General features: G+C 57.8%; 1 protein-coding gene across 2 annotated transcripts in view; it reads left to right on the plus strand.

Moving 5' to 3' along the window:
* LOC105696789 (ras-related protein Rab-37) overlaps nucleotides 1-14,714 on the plus strand; it is a 62,507-nt gene that overhangs the window by 3,490 nt on the left and 44,303 nt on the right. The gene's annotated exons all lie outside the window — the stretch shown is intronic.

The raw sequence follows: 14,714 nt of genomic DNA on the forward strand, positions 1-14,714 counted from the left end.
TCGTCTCGTCCACTCGCGGATTCCGCGGGCCGCGAGTCGCGAGTTTCCAGGACTTCCGATTGCCTCGGATAATCGATGAGATGACGATTCCGTTGCCTGTCCTCGATAAAGTACTCCGCTTCCGTGCAGGAAGACGCGCGAACCTCGGAACGGAAGGAACTTCGTCGAGAGATTCGATATTCCACGTTGGATATTGCTTGTAAAACGTGGAGTATAAAATTTAACGACGATCGAGTGGACGGGCGAAATGCCCCCCGAGGATATCCACCCGTCGATAGGAATATGCCTTTTGCCGATAAGTAGGTAGACGCGAAAGGGGCGCCGAGGATCTCGGAGCGCGGTGCTCGAATCTAAGCCGCACTTCGCCGCCAAAATGGGCTATTTTTTATCTCGGGAACCGAAAGAGATATCGAGGCGAAACCTTCTCCTGCCGAAAGCAGACCTTTTGTCATGCCAGTTGGATTTTTTTGACCCTTTTGGCTGCACCCGATTCCGAGTATTCGGCGTTCGAAGGTTGCTCGCTCCCGCGACCTCCGAGGCGAATTTTAGATTTAAAAAAGGCGCTTCGCCGCCGATTTCCCGGCGTGCCTTGCGAACAAAAATGGCGACCATCGCGTCGCGGCTCGGAGCTTCTCGAAGAAGACATCCCTCGCTCGTCGCTCGCAGCTGGACGTCCTCGATTTGTTTTCGGGCGCCTTAGGTCTATTCTTGCGCGATTTCTCTCGACCGGGTTGCGAAAGAGGAGGCTTTTCGACATTTTTACGCCACGCTGGTCCTGTTTTGCCTTCCGGTTTCGGTCGGATGGAAGGGAACCGTTATGCGACTTCGCTTTCTCCGACTCGCAAATTATCTTTTTCGTGGCCGCGAAGCCTGCCCGTAGAAATGGTCGCTCCGATACCGTGGAAAGGGTCCTGACTTTTTCCGTTTCACTCCCCGCGAGTTGGGAAGAAAACTTCCAGACGTCTCGAAGGAGCGGCCGGTCGCGTCCATTTTCCTCGCCAATCGTTCGGTTCGATTTTTGCGAGATCGCGCCTGGAACGAACGAGCGATCCGCGATAGGGGAGGAACCCCGGAATTCGGAGGATCTCTCCTCGGCCCTCCCGGACGAGGTCTTCCGCTCGGCAGAAAATTCCCCAGGGAGATCCCCCCATTTCTAGGGTTTCCGCATATTCCCCGGATTCGGGGGTTCCGAGGGGGGAGCGAGGCGCGTTCAATTCGACGGGAAACCCGACCGGTTTCACCGCACGGCCCCTCCGCTAATCGCCATTGATCGCGGACACCCGCGACAGGACTCGATCGCGCCGACGTCGTACGGTCGAGAGTCGCTCCTACGCCTCCCTTCGGATATCGACCAAAGTCGCGCGCCCCTCCCTCGGTCTCCCCCGAAGAACGCGGAACGAGCGGGGACGGAAAATCGCGACTTGGCCCCCGAGAACCCCCGCAGAAAAATCACGACTCGACGGAAAAACGCTTTTTATAGCGTCGACTCGTCCAATATGCGGTTTACTAATTTTCTCATTGAAAAAAAAAAAAACGACAAATCCCCTCGGCTGCCCCGCGATAAAGTCGCGGGGCAGCCGTCTCCATTGGATAACGACGCGTTCGCCCGCCGCGGTTTATCAGCCAAATTCCTTGTATCCTATCCTCGTCGATCGGGGATTAACGCGGTCAATCGCCCACTTTTACTCGGTTGGTCAAATTGGGCGTCGAGGATTTCCATGCGGAACGAGAGAGGGACGTCCGCAGGTAGACCCTGAGCCCTCTCACCCGGGGACGAGGTTCCCTCGCAAAAGATGAGCTATATTTGCCGGACACCCGGTACGGCCCCGAGGCTGTCGGGCCCTGCCGGGTCCTACCATTTTGTCCAGAGCAGGTCCCAGCCTTCCTCGGAACCGGCCCTGCGTCCCTCGCCGCTGCCCCGCTCGCCTCTCGTCGTTCTCCGCCGAGTTTGCGATCCTCCGCGGACTCGTTTAGAAAATTCTCCGAGAGACCCTTCCCCTCCCCCCGCAAGATGGCCCCTCGCTCGGATTTCCCTCGTCCGTTTCGAAAAATTTCCCTACCCGTCTCTCTATTTTTTTTTTCTGCGGGTCGTTTTTCCTGAAAATGTCTCTCGTACCGCTGCTCGATCTTTCAACGAATCGATAGTTAACAGGTTCGTGATCGCAAATACCGTTCGCGGTTACTTTTGCTTTTCGTCGTTCGAGTCTCCCGGAACGCCAGCCCTGATACGGCTGCGATGTTTTGCGGCGATAAGAGGACTTTGGCCGGTGCCTCGTATCTTTTTCCCGTGACTCTCTCCGCTTGACAATGTATCTTTCCGTCGAGTCGAAACCGCGAGGCGACTCGAGCTCTCGCGAGGACTTCTATCTTCGACCGGGATAACGGCAACGATTGTTCTCGAATTAGCCAATTATGAAACGAGGCTCCCTCTTTAGCATGGGGTTGGAGCGATTTCACATGTCCGGGAATTTTACGTGGTTCTATTCCGAGGTTAGAGAAGCGCGAGGCGTTTTTGAGGCGTAGCGTCCGATCGGGCGGTTTTCCTTGGCGGAAAATCGGACACGGAAGTAGGCGGAAGTTCAGGGGGTCGCGTTAATCGTCTCGTTAATTATTTCCAATGTTTAACCCCGAAAACTCGGCCTCGACGCCGCCGCGCCGCGACCTCCGAGGCGCGGCATGGCCGTTCCAGAAATCGTTCGTAACTCCCTTGTTTCCGCCGCTACCGGGATGAAAATTTTAATCCCGGACTGCGAAACCATGCGGAATCGGGCGCCGTTCGAATCGCGGCTCTATCCCTGCCGGTTGCCGAGTTATAAAATGCGGTTAAATGCCTGCGCGGCGCGGCGTAGAATCGAGGACCGTTCCGCGCAGCCGGCCGACTCCGCCGGAGCCAATGGAACTTTCCGTTCCTCCTGGTGTCGGCACCGCGGGAGAAAGGTGGCGTTTTCCCCGCCGCATTCCTCGCGAATTTTTGGGACTTCGCCCTTTCTTTCGGAAGTCGAGGTCTGGAGGAACGCGGAAAAATCGGGCTCGGCGCGGGGTATGGATTTTTGCCGAAGACCGAGTACCTCCTACGCGTTCCCGATACTTCTCGCTGGAAACGTATGTACGCGGATATACGCGCGCGTCTATGCATACCTATATACATATGCGGGTATGTACGGTTCGGAGTTCAAGACTGGTCTTACTCCCCTAATACCACCCGTTCCCGTATCTGTACGGGGATACTCCTATCGGACCGTTCCCACCCCCCGAGGGACCTTCCCGAACGGAGAACGAGCCTGGACGAGGACTCGAAAATTCCGTCATCTCGAGCGTCCCGAGATCACGGGAACGATCTCGATTCGCTCGTCCGGGAAAGTCCACCCGCGACGCCATATCGATTTTTCCCGTTTCCCCTGGACGAGGGAAAGTCGGTACTATAACGACGAAGAGTACGTCGACGCCGGGGACGAACAGGTGCCTCGGAGACGAGGCGGTCGAGCGGGCGTCGATTCGTAAGATATCGGTTGGTCCGCGGTGCGCGATCCTCCGTCTCCCCGGGAGGAGGGAGAGAAGTCCGCGTTCCAATCTTGGGGGATAGGACCGATCCCGCGGAAGCAGCCTCCGGAACGGCTCTTGCTCTCCTGATCCCAGGGCATTCGGCGTCCGGTACCGAGGGTCTCCAGGGTGCCTTCCCCTAGGAGGGCCGGACTCGGCCATTTTCGCCGGCGACCCCCGGGGGGCTTCCGGTGGAAAGTTTCGGTTCTCCCCGAAGCTCTCGCCCTGACGCCGGCAACGTTGAACGGCGAAGTCGCAGCCTCTTGCTCCCCTAGTACCCGGGCCCCGCGGTCCCGCGGCGTCCGGGGAGTTCCGGCCGTCCCGACCGCGTCGGAGCGCGGCCGGGCCGCTTCTGCCCCCGCGTCGCCATGGCAACACCCCTCCGCCCCCCGCGGCGTTGCCACCCCCGCGAGGCCGCGCCGGTATCGATCCGACGCCCTCGGCGCCCTCGGCGCCCTCGGCGCCCTCGACGCCCTCGGCGTCCGCGTCCTACGTGGAACGCGACGAGTGCCACTGACAACGGGACCGTCCGTCTTCCCCTCCCCCGCGACCCTCTCCCTCGCGGAGACCGGCAAAGGATCGGGGATTCTTCTCCTTTTTGCGCTTCCTCTTTCTCCTCTTCGCTGCTCTCAGTGGCCTCGAGTCTCCGCCTAATTGCGAAGGGGGACGATCGAATTTTTCATACGGAAGAGGGAGAGAGCGAACCTCGATAACGTGGAAACGGAAGAAGGAGGAGGGACGAGCGAAGAGGAACCGGGGGTCGGAGGTGGATGGTTATGCTTGGGCCGAGAGGGCCCGGGGGAGACTCTCGAGCCTCTCTTGGAACGCCTCCAGGTCCCGCGGGATTCCGGAAGGAGAAAAGGCACGCGTTCTAATTCCGGAACCACCGGTGACATCGGCTGTGCCGAACGGGGACGACTGCAACGAGGCGCTCCCTCGTTATCCCGAGAGCGATCGGGCCCTTCCGGGTTCTGGGGGCAACTCCGGGAACCCTTTGCCACCCACTCCTGGGGCCCTTTGAGGAGCCGCTTTACCCACCTCTCGTCCCCTGAAATCCCTTTCGGGGAGAGACGCCGGGCAGCGAGGGAGAGCGTCAAAATGGCGCGCCCTTCGGTCTTCCATGAAAATCCCGCATGACTTTAGGTCTTATTCCCCGGGAAAACCGTTCCTCGTCCTTGCAAGTTCTCCACGGGGGCTCTCGAAGCGTCGAAGTCCTTCGGTCTTTCGACATTTCTCCCTTCCCGGGAAGGAAAAGGAAATCGGGGTCGTTGAGGAATTTTGCCCTCCGCGGTCTCCACGGGAAGAAATTGAAAGGGTAACGCGTAGGAATCGGGATGGGAAATCGGAAATTCGACGGGTCTCGAGGCCATTTCCGATATTCCTGCGGCGCGGCGGCGAGCGTCAAGATGGCGTCCGGCCGAGACGCTCCCTTCGGTAGGAAGGCGAGACGCGCCGTTTTTACGGGAAGGCCGAAACGAATTTTCCGATTCTCGAAACCGAGAACGGGTCGAATGGGAGGAAAGATTCTCCAGGTGGGACGGGTTGAATCGAGGGGTGTTTTATGGCCCAACGGGCGCAAAAATGGCGGCCGACCCGCGAAAGAGGAGGGTGCTAAATTTCGAGCCCGAAGACCGCTTTTCCTCGAAACCATGGCTCTACGTCGAATCGTCCATTTTCTTCTTTAGCGTTGGGTGTTTTATTCGGAGGTTTTATTAATTCGAGCAAATCGACGCTCGGCTGAACCGGTCGGCCGTGGCCAACGGAAAGCCGGCGTCGGGAACGCTTAATTAACCGATGCGCACTTTTTCGCGATGACATCGCTCCCTGGAATCCCTGGGAGAAGTCTGGGGACAGAAGTCGAGAACTCACGGCGCGGAATTCGAGCGCGCGCAAGAAAAGTCGCGACCGGTGACGTAATCTTGTGTCGCAATGAATATTCACGCGACTCGCGCTTGCGCCCCGGCGAGGGGCGATTAGCATAACCCGTCCTTCTTATCTATTGGTCGGTGTCGACCGGTAGCCACCGCGGTTACGGTGCGAGTCGATCGACGATTGATAACGCAGGGAAAATGCGCCCCGCGACGCGCTGGAGATGAGCTCGGAGAACGTCAAACCGTTTCGGCAGCCAAAAAATTAGATTAACGCTCAAAAGTCAAACCAGCTGCTAGGCGTTCTCGATTGATCGGGTTAGGTTAACCAGCCATTTTCTGGGGGCTTTGTTCCTCTCCCGGGGTCCATGTTGGAGAACCGCCGCGAAAGGCTCGTCTTTGACTCCTCGTGATCGATATCGACGACTCTGGCGAACCAGTTAGTCCGGGAATTAATAACCGAATGGCGGCCGGGAGATACCACCCGGCGCGATAAAGAGATAACCATCGGCGCCGCGGTTGGTAAAGCGATGGATGCTCTCGTTGCGTTTTACGCGCATCGCGTGTCGACGTGCCGCGGCTTAATCGAGGAAACGGGGTTATTGCGGCAGGAGATAAACCACTGACAGGAACGATCGGAGGAGCTGCGTCCAATCGTGGCCAGGGGTCGAACCCGTAACTCGAATCTGGGGAAAATGCGAACATTGAGCACCTCCCGCGATCGTGGTTCGCTATAGCGAGAACGTAAGATGATTCACGGCAGATAGGACCCGATAAGGGATATCAGATATGGATTCAAATTTATTCGAGATTAACGCGGCCTTCGTAGATATTCGGGATCCTCGTCACGGCCAAGGTGCGGAAGGGAAAGGTTGCTCCCGACCGCCATCTTGTCGGCGGTTCGAGGAGTCCTTCGAGCGATAAAGCGCGCGTTGTCGTTCGATGCTCGATTCAATCTCGAGCATATGGAAGTCGAAAAGACGAGCCCACTCGAACAATTTTTCCCGTTCGACCGGAAGAAGGACAGAGTGCGCCAAAAGAGCGGGTGATAAAGGGGAGCGGAAAAAAAAGAGGAAGACGGAAAGGCGAGGCGTGGCCTGGCCGCAACCCCATCGTATTCCATCCACCGCTTTAATTCGGCGTTACGCTCGATGACGCGCCGGGGAAAAAATTCCATCAACCACCCGGGGAAAAGCAACGACGACGCAGTCGATAAATCAGCCATTTTGCGAGACAACCCTCGAGGCCGTCTCGACGCGCTGCCGCGAGAAACGACGAAGAGGGAAAAAATGAGGGTTGGACGAAGAGCGCGATTTCTCGATATTCGAAAATATCGCGCCGAATTTTTGAAATCATCGAGTTTTCCCATATCGTCTACGTTGGGTGACATCGATTCGGGTTGAGTCGATGGAGGGGGCCTTCGATGCATCCATTTCACTTTGGAGGTTAAAAGGCACCTTTCGGCCATTCAAGGGCTACCCGCAAAAGGTGTCTTTTAACGCCAAAAGTGAGATACGAGGGATGCGGTACTTTCGGTTCTTCGAGTCGTCAGGTAGACCTGCATCGTGGGTGGAGCTTTCTCGCAACACGTGTCGCGCACATGCCACTCGTCCGTTTGTCGTCCATCGACGGGCCTTTTCACCTTCGACCCTCCTTCTCCCGCGATTATCCGTGTCAGCCGACACGTGCGACGAGGGCGCGGGACCTGCCCTCCCCGAGTACCTTGCGCATCGAAAGCCAGTCGATGAAGAACCGACGGAAGTGGCAAACTCGAGCTAAAAGTGGGAAAACACGGGGCAGAATCCAGACTGCGACGAACACGGCTGGAGTCGGGCATATGGGCGCGCTCGTCGCGTATAGTCCGCCGCACTATATTCCCCATAGGACAGGGCACTGCGCCCGAAAACGGGGTCAATACGTTTAAAAAAGAGACAAATTTGTTTAGAATCCAGGCCATTATAGATATCGCTGGAGTCGGGCATCTGGGTACGTATTATCCGGCCGTTATTCCTCCCCTATAGTCCACCTAATAATATTCCCCGTATGCGGATCCGCCGGCAAGCTCTTTTCTCCCCCGGCTGCCCTACGGCGAGAGATTAACTCGAACTAAGGACGTACGGGTACTAAGCCACAACGGAGCGTCTCGAAACACTCCCGAGCCGGAAATAGAAAATCCCTAGATGCGACACCTGTGGATATTTATGGGTCACCGCCACTACTCCGATCTCTTTGTCACTTAATGGCGAGGGTAAAGGGATCGTCGATACGCTTTGTCCAGAAATGTCTCGTAATTTATTACTACGCGATATATATGTATGAGACTCGGTGCCACGATACGCGTCGAAAAATATCGCAACGCTTTGGCGACCATGGCAGCCCTCGACCTAATCCAGAATCCAGCGTCGAGCAACCCGCTAACCCCATGGATGGGCGAATCTGCCCACTGTGGTTAATTGGCCGGGCAATTGGGCACGGGATCATCCAACGACGGATCGTTGGACGTCGCTGCGTTCGTAAAGTCGCGTCCCGGCGAATCGCGCGAATCGCGCGAATCCCACATCCCACATCCCACGTCCCGCGAGACGTATTCAACAGGTGACACTTTGTCACAGAGCCGTCTGCCCCGGAGCTGCCACCACGGCGAATTCATTGGTTCCCGATACCCTCGCTAATCCCCCGCCGGCGGGACTTTAGCCCATTCGGACGTCCAGCAAGCGGTCCATCCAGAGGCCTCGCTCGCGCGGAGTCGTCTCGTCGCGATTTCCCGGAGGTCATGGTACCCCTCGCGATAGGAACTAGCGAAATAACGCGCGCGCACCCGGGGAAACGATAGGTCCCTCCGGGCAATGCGGAATCGGTTTAACGACAATTATCGAAATTCCCGTCAACGTTCACGTCGAAGGAACCTCGATTCCCCGTTTTCGGTCCGCTTCGCGGCTTCCAGCGGCTGTGGCGGCGATTCGATTTAGCGAGGTGCGGCGCGTCCGAGTCGACTAAAAGCGGCGTTCCTAAATCATTTCGACCCTCTTCTCGGGCGTCATTCCCCAACCTCCCATCGGACGCCCGCAATTCCGTCCTTCCCTCTTCTCCCGGTCGTTCGCGGCTCCCGAGTTCGTCATCGAAACTAACGAGGCGACGCTCGAGCGAGCGCCGACATCTTGTTTTCGGCTGTCGCGAGGAAACGTCTCTCCCTTCTCCTCGCGCAAATTCTCCGCATTTTTCCGCCTCGTTTTCTCCTCATTCGCAGAGTTCGGCGCGCGCCGGCGACGTCGCGATAATCGGCTCAATTTGCGCCATTAGCGTCCGCGCCCCGGCCCGTTGGCGGCGAGCCAGTAATTTATTCAAATTGATTACGACTCCGTGCGGATAGGACGGCTTAATGGCGACCAGGCCGAGAGCGGGTTAGGAACACGGCGAAAGGAGTCGACTTCGTGACGCCGCGGGAAACGAGCCGCGACTCTGGATAATCGGTCGATAAGCGCCTGGCTGTACCCCCCACGCGACCCCACTTGATCCTCGCCGAGGGCAGCGGGGGGTACGGCGCATCGCGAAAGCGTCGCGTAGAACGAAACTCGACGTAGCGAAGTACCACGGAATCGACGAAATTCTCCGATGAAATTCACGGTTAACGTCGAAACGCCAAGGAAACGGAGCACAAGTCGAAGTCGCTTGGGGAAGGTCACGGCCATGGAGGTCCCGCCACCCGCGGCGGTAATCGCGAGAGCAGGGTTGCCACCCCTGGCCCGTGGTTATAGGAGCACCTATAGAACGGAGTAAGCATTGTAAATCAATACCTACCCCGGTTATAGCGGCGCCTCTAACGCTCCGTTCCCCGCGTTCGATATCGAAGTGGCGGAGGCGAGTCCCGGAAAATCGAAAAATCGGAAAATCGGGAATCCGCAAAAATGAATCGTCGAGACGACTCGATGGAGAGGGTAGAGAAAACGCGCCGAGGGCGGAGGAGGAGCAAGGGGTGCCGATCATCGAAAAGTCCTTTCGGAGTCGCGGGAGGTGACGGAGGTGGGATGACGTCCCGTCGTATCCGCGGGACCCCCGAAAAGAGAGGGCGCGAGGCCCGGTCCGAGGGTGGGAGAGAGACGGAACGACGCGACGAGAGGGCAGGTGGAGCTATTTGGAGAACGGCCCACTTTGGGCCCCGCGTCTTCTTTTTCTCTCCGGCGCTTTATCTCCTCTCCTTCCTCCCCGCCCCCGGGACCGGTCCTCGTCTTTCTCCCTCTCCCGGGCCCTCCTCGTCCCTTCGAGCCCAGGACGGGCCCGGGTCCCGAGGGCACCGTCGCGACATCGGGAAACCATCTGGTCCGGTCCAGGGATGCCGCAGCTGCCGCGCGACGAGACGATGCGATCGAGGACTCACCCCCTGAAGAGCGTCACGAAATCTTCCCTTGGGACTCTCTCCCGGCATCTTCGAACTCCACTCGCACCTGAAACGGATCATTATCCGTCGGGTTTCTTATCGGACTCGTTCCTCGAGATTCTCGAGGCGCGGTTCTTCAGGGATCTTCAGGGTCCCTGGAAAGGTACCTCGACCCGTTTTCCAAGCGGATTACGAGCCGCTGCGCGAACGAGAGCGAATTCTTTCCCAGGATTGGTCGAGGTTCCCTTGGAATCATCGAGTGGATAAAAAAAGGAGGGGAATGGCGGGTCGATCCCGTGGAAAGACCTCTTCCAGGCTCCGCGGAATTCCACGGCTAGACCCTGCCCTTCGACTCCGTTCTAAAATCCCCCGAATTATCGCGAACCTCGTGAGTCGCGACAAAGCGGAATTTATTGATGCAAATTAATATAAATTAATAGAAATTAGGCAAGTACCCCTCAGGGCCGAAGGGCGCGATTTCCTTGTTTACTCCCGTTTCCAGGCGCTTTTCTGGAGCGCGAAGTCGGGAGATTTCTTCCCTGGTGGTAGGTACAGGTACAGGTATGTACGGGTCGAGCGATCGTATCTCCGCGCGATACGGCCGGCGGCCTTGCTCGAGTATGTTAACTCTCGCCGAGCCCGAGCGGGAGAGGGACGACGCTATAGGCCGCGCCACGGGATCGAGAGAGAGGCCAAGCGAGCGAACCGCGGCACGCGCCTCTCCTCGTCCTTTCGACTCGTGTCCTGAAATCCCGTCCGAGCGCCGGGAGCTCGTCGGAACTTCTCGCTCGTCCTTCGACACGTCGAAGATCGACTCCCGCGAATTTGGAGCGTGAAAAATTTTCTTGGTGCAACGAGGACGTTGGGGAGAAATTTACTCTCTTTCTCTCTCTCTCTCGCTCTAGAGCGGAATCGATGCCCGAAGGCATATCGAGAGCGATGCCTTCCGAATTTGGAAAGCTTCCAGCTCGGCCATTTTCCGTGCCGAGCTCGAGCGACGGACGTCCCCGGGAAATCCTCGTTTGCATTGGTCTCGACCGTGCCAATGATCCCCTTGTCCGGAAAAACGCAGAAAAAATGGCGAACTCGTCGATGCACGATGAGTTGGCAGAATTTGGAGCCTCCAGGAATTTAATTCGAATTTAACTGTCGAGAAGGGGATAAAAATCGGGATTGAATTTGCCTGACTAAGAAAACCGGTAGAGAGCGAATAGAAGAGAAGGAGGGAAGGAAGCTCGCGGGCGAGGGAGAGAGAGGGGAAGAAAAGTGGAGGACGAGGCTACCTCCTTCCCTGGGGGAGAGAAAGAGATCGACGAGAGGGAAGGGGGAGAAAAAAGGACCGTTCTCCCCGGGTTATGGCGGGTTATGGTGGGTTATGGTCGGAAGTAAAAAGAGAAAGAAGTACCGGCACGCGGGAGAAAAAGGGGCGGCGAGAGAGAGAGAGGGGGAAGGTAGTTTCCGGGGTACTGGCTGCGGGCGAGAGAAGGAGGGAAGGACGAGATATCCCTTGTGAAAGGTATGGAAACCACTGGTTCGACGAAGGGGATCGGGAAGGTAACGAGGAAGGGAGACGGAAACGTTCTCCCTGGAAGGAAAGGAAAGAGGCAGAGAGAGAGAGGGGAACGAGAAAGAAGGCACCACTGCCTCGGAGTCGGAAACGCGGGAGCGCGAGAAGGACGGCGACCGCTCGCCTCTTCCACAGGGGAAGAAAGAGAGAGGAAGAGCGACGCGGCGCGATGCTGGCACGAGAGAGACGGCGCTACTGCCTCGGAGTCGGAAACGCGAGGACGCGCGACCGCTTGCCTCTTTCATAGGGGAAGAAAGAGGGAGACCGAGCGACACGGCGCGCCACGGGCACGAGGGAGAGGACAGGGCTTTCCTGGCTTTGCTCTCCCTCCAGGGGAGGGGCGAGGGGGCCCCGAAAAATAGCGCCGAACGCACAAGCTGCGACGTTGGCGCGTGTCACAGGGGGCAGCTGCCACCGTGGTCATTGTGTTCTCGTAAAAAAGGGAAAACGGCCCCGAGAGAGGCCCGAGGCCCGGGGGCCGGGGGCACGTAATGCCCAGAAATGGGCAAATTATAGAGCGAGTCTCGAGGATGTGCCCCAATTGGCGCGCCCTTCGGTCCGCTTCAAGAAGCGGGAAGCGATCGCTGTCCCCTGCGAGTCTAAAAAATGTATTATTCCGCAATTTTTTTTTTCCGACTAGGAACGAAGGGTGTTCCTCCTTCCCATTCCCAGGGAAGGAGATTCGTGAACGCATCGAGCAAGAACCTAGTCAACGATCGGACCACCCGTTGTATCCATAATTCTGGGTCGTAGATTAATTTTTACCGTTTTTAATTTAAACGTATCTCTAGAAAATGAGTAGAAAATAAATTTAACGTTACAACGCGGAGTCGAGACGGGCACCTCGTCTTGGCCGAGAAAATGCGCCGCAATCTTTCGAGGCAACGAAACGGTAAATACGTGGAATACGCGAGCGAGGCGTACTTTTTTCTACCGCATGCAGGAGGTGCGCAATGTGGAATACGCGCGACACGTGCGGAACTCGTGACGCGGCCGCCATTTTGGGACTGCGGTTCGGCCATTAGCCAGAAAATTCGTCCGACCGATTTTGTCATCCGCAGGCGACGTTTTCGGACCGGCGACCCCGACCAGGCCGCACGAGGGGGATAACCATCTCGAGGGATAACGGAGCAGCTATCGGGATGGGTACGGATCATGATCGAGATATCCGCCCTGCCGCATCCACCTCGGTTTCCCTCGGTTTACCTCCGGGTCTACCTGCTGGCGTAAACACCGCAGGTTAACCGACCCCGAAACATCCTGGACACGAGTGGACCTCGAAGACCAAGCGGCAGTCGCCATCAGAGACTGTGATGCTCGATGGCGCATGACGCGGTGACGTCACGAGTCTAGTCTGCACTTCTGGCTCGTTGCAGTCGTAAGGTCCACCGTGTCGGATGGGATAACGGGTCACGGTGTCTCCGCTGGTCCCTGCATTCCGAATGATCGTCCCGTTACAGGTGTCTTCGAGGGGCGCGATTTGGTTCCTTTGACGGGAGCATGGAACGATTGCGATCCGAATTTCGGCTCAGAGGAGGCCGAAGACGCAAGGGCCCGAATCGCGTTCATCGAAAAGTGCCCCGGAAAAAGAAACTCGCGTTGGATCGTTTTCGTCGGACCTCCGATTTCTGGGGAACAAAGGCAACGACTCGGCGTCCACCGTGACGGACTGGGTAACGGTTCGCACCGTTCCTCTCGTTCGGAACGGCTGGTTCCCGCTCCTCCGTGCATTCCCCGTTTTCTTAGCGATCGTCCCTCGACCAGAATTTGCGCTCTCGGACGTAAGTCGAAGCCAAATGACTCGGTTGTGGGGATTTGTCTCTATTCTGGGATCGAAGTCGAAGACAGGAGCCGAAGGCACCGGTCGAGAACCGGGTCGAGATCCGCGTTCCTCGTATCTGGAGCGAACCGAGTCGTTCCTTCGTCCTCGTCTCGAATGGCACCTGGAACGACCAGGAACGACCGGCGTTTAGCTAAGCGCGCGACCAGTTTTTGTCCTGCGGATCCTCCAGAAGAGGAGACCGCTGGGCGGCCAGGAGCCGCGTTTCCTCGTCAGGATCCAGGGGAAATTTAGTATCGGAGTTTGGAGGACCGGACGACTCTCCTTGATGCCGTTAAAAGACATAGGAGGACGGCTCTACCTATCGCTCGCAGGAGACAAAGTGCCCTCAAAACCATCCGAAAGAAGACGCCCCCCGAAAATGACGCGGTTCCGCGACTTCTCTTCAAGGTCCTCCTCGCCCTGGGTAAAAGGTCCTTTCGCGCTGCTCGTTGACGGCGAAGGACCACCCCCTGGCGTGGCGGCTCCTTTCGACTTGGACGAGGGGCTAAACCGCCGGGTCTCTTTCGGAAAATCTAAGAACGTCTTTAAAGGCCCGAGAGGTCGTTATGGCTCCGGACGAGGCGCGTGGGTCCCCGACGCGGATCCGGTAGAATGCAAGAACCGCGATCGGACCTCGGACCCTAATGAATTACCGGGTCGGTAATTCCCCAGGGACGCTAATGAATTCACCTAGGAATTCCCTCGTCGAATCCTACCCAAGTCGGGTCCGACTGGGTTCGGTCTCGGTGGATCGCGGAGTTCAACCTGTCCAACTTCTGCGACTTCCTCGGTCGTCGAGGTCTCCTCGATCCTGGAGGCACTTGGGCGTTCCGAGCGGTTCGTGATGGGATTTCCTGGGTCAAGGATCCAAGTTGTCCAAGAGTCCGTTTGTCATCCGGGAATATCGTTGGCGCCTCCTCGAGCGCTGGTCGCACGGGAGGTGAGAAGGTTGACGCGATCGACGAGGCCGACCTTCGATCAGTCGTCCAGGTTGACGCGAGGTCATAAACGCGAGGGTCCCCCAAAAGGCCCCTCGAGGCCCCGGTCGAGAGAGCCAAGATGGCGACGGTACATAAATCTTGGACCCGCTGGCCACCGCAGGACCGAGCCGTGCCTCCACGAGGAAGAGAGGCCCGGGGGACGTGCGGAGAGAGAAGGACGGGAGAAGGGAAGCCCCGGGGAGGACCGGAGGGAGCGAGAGGGAAGGCGCCGAGGCCGGCGGTGAGGAGGCCACAAAGGGAACCGTGGAATCGCGCGAGTCTGTTGCTAATACAACGTCCCTCCGACGCTTAATTGCTCCCCTGAAAAAAGCTTGCCCAGGAGTTCTCGACGAGTCCAAATAAGGCGGAACCTCGCCTCGGTGAGCCCCGACCGGTAACCGGCCTCCCCCTGGCGAGTCCTCGCGATAAACGCACTCGCTAATCGGACGTGTCCTGCCCATTTTGCGGGGCCCACGGCACGAGGCGAGGTTCCCTCGCAGCCGAGCTCGCGGAAGCTCCCGTCCCAAACGATGGACTCCACCTGCCTCCAGCAGGGAACCTT

The sequence above is a fragment of the Orussus abietinus genome, unplaced genomic scaffold (assembly GCF_000612105.2).
Source record: "Orussus abietinus isolate OABI.00-Male unplaced genomic scaffold, Oabi_2.0 scaffold16, whole genome shotgun sequence".
NCBI classification, from domain to species: Eukaryota; Metazoa; Arthropoda; class Insecta; order Hymenoptera; family Orussidae; genus Orussus; species Orussus abietinus.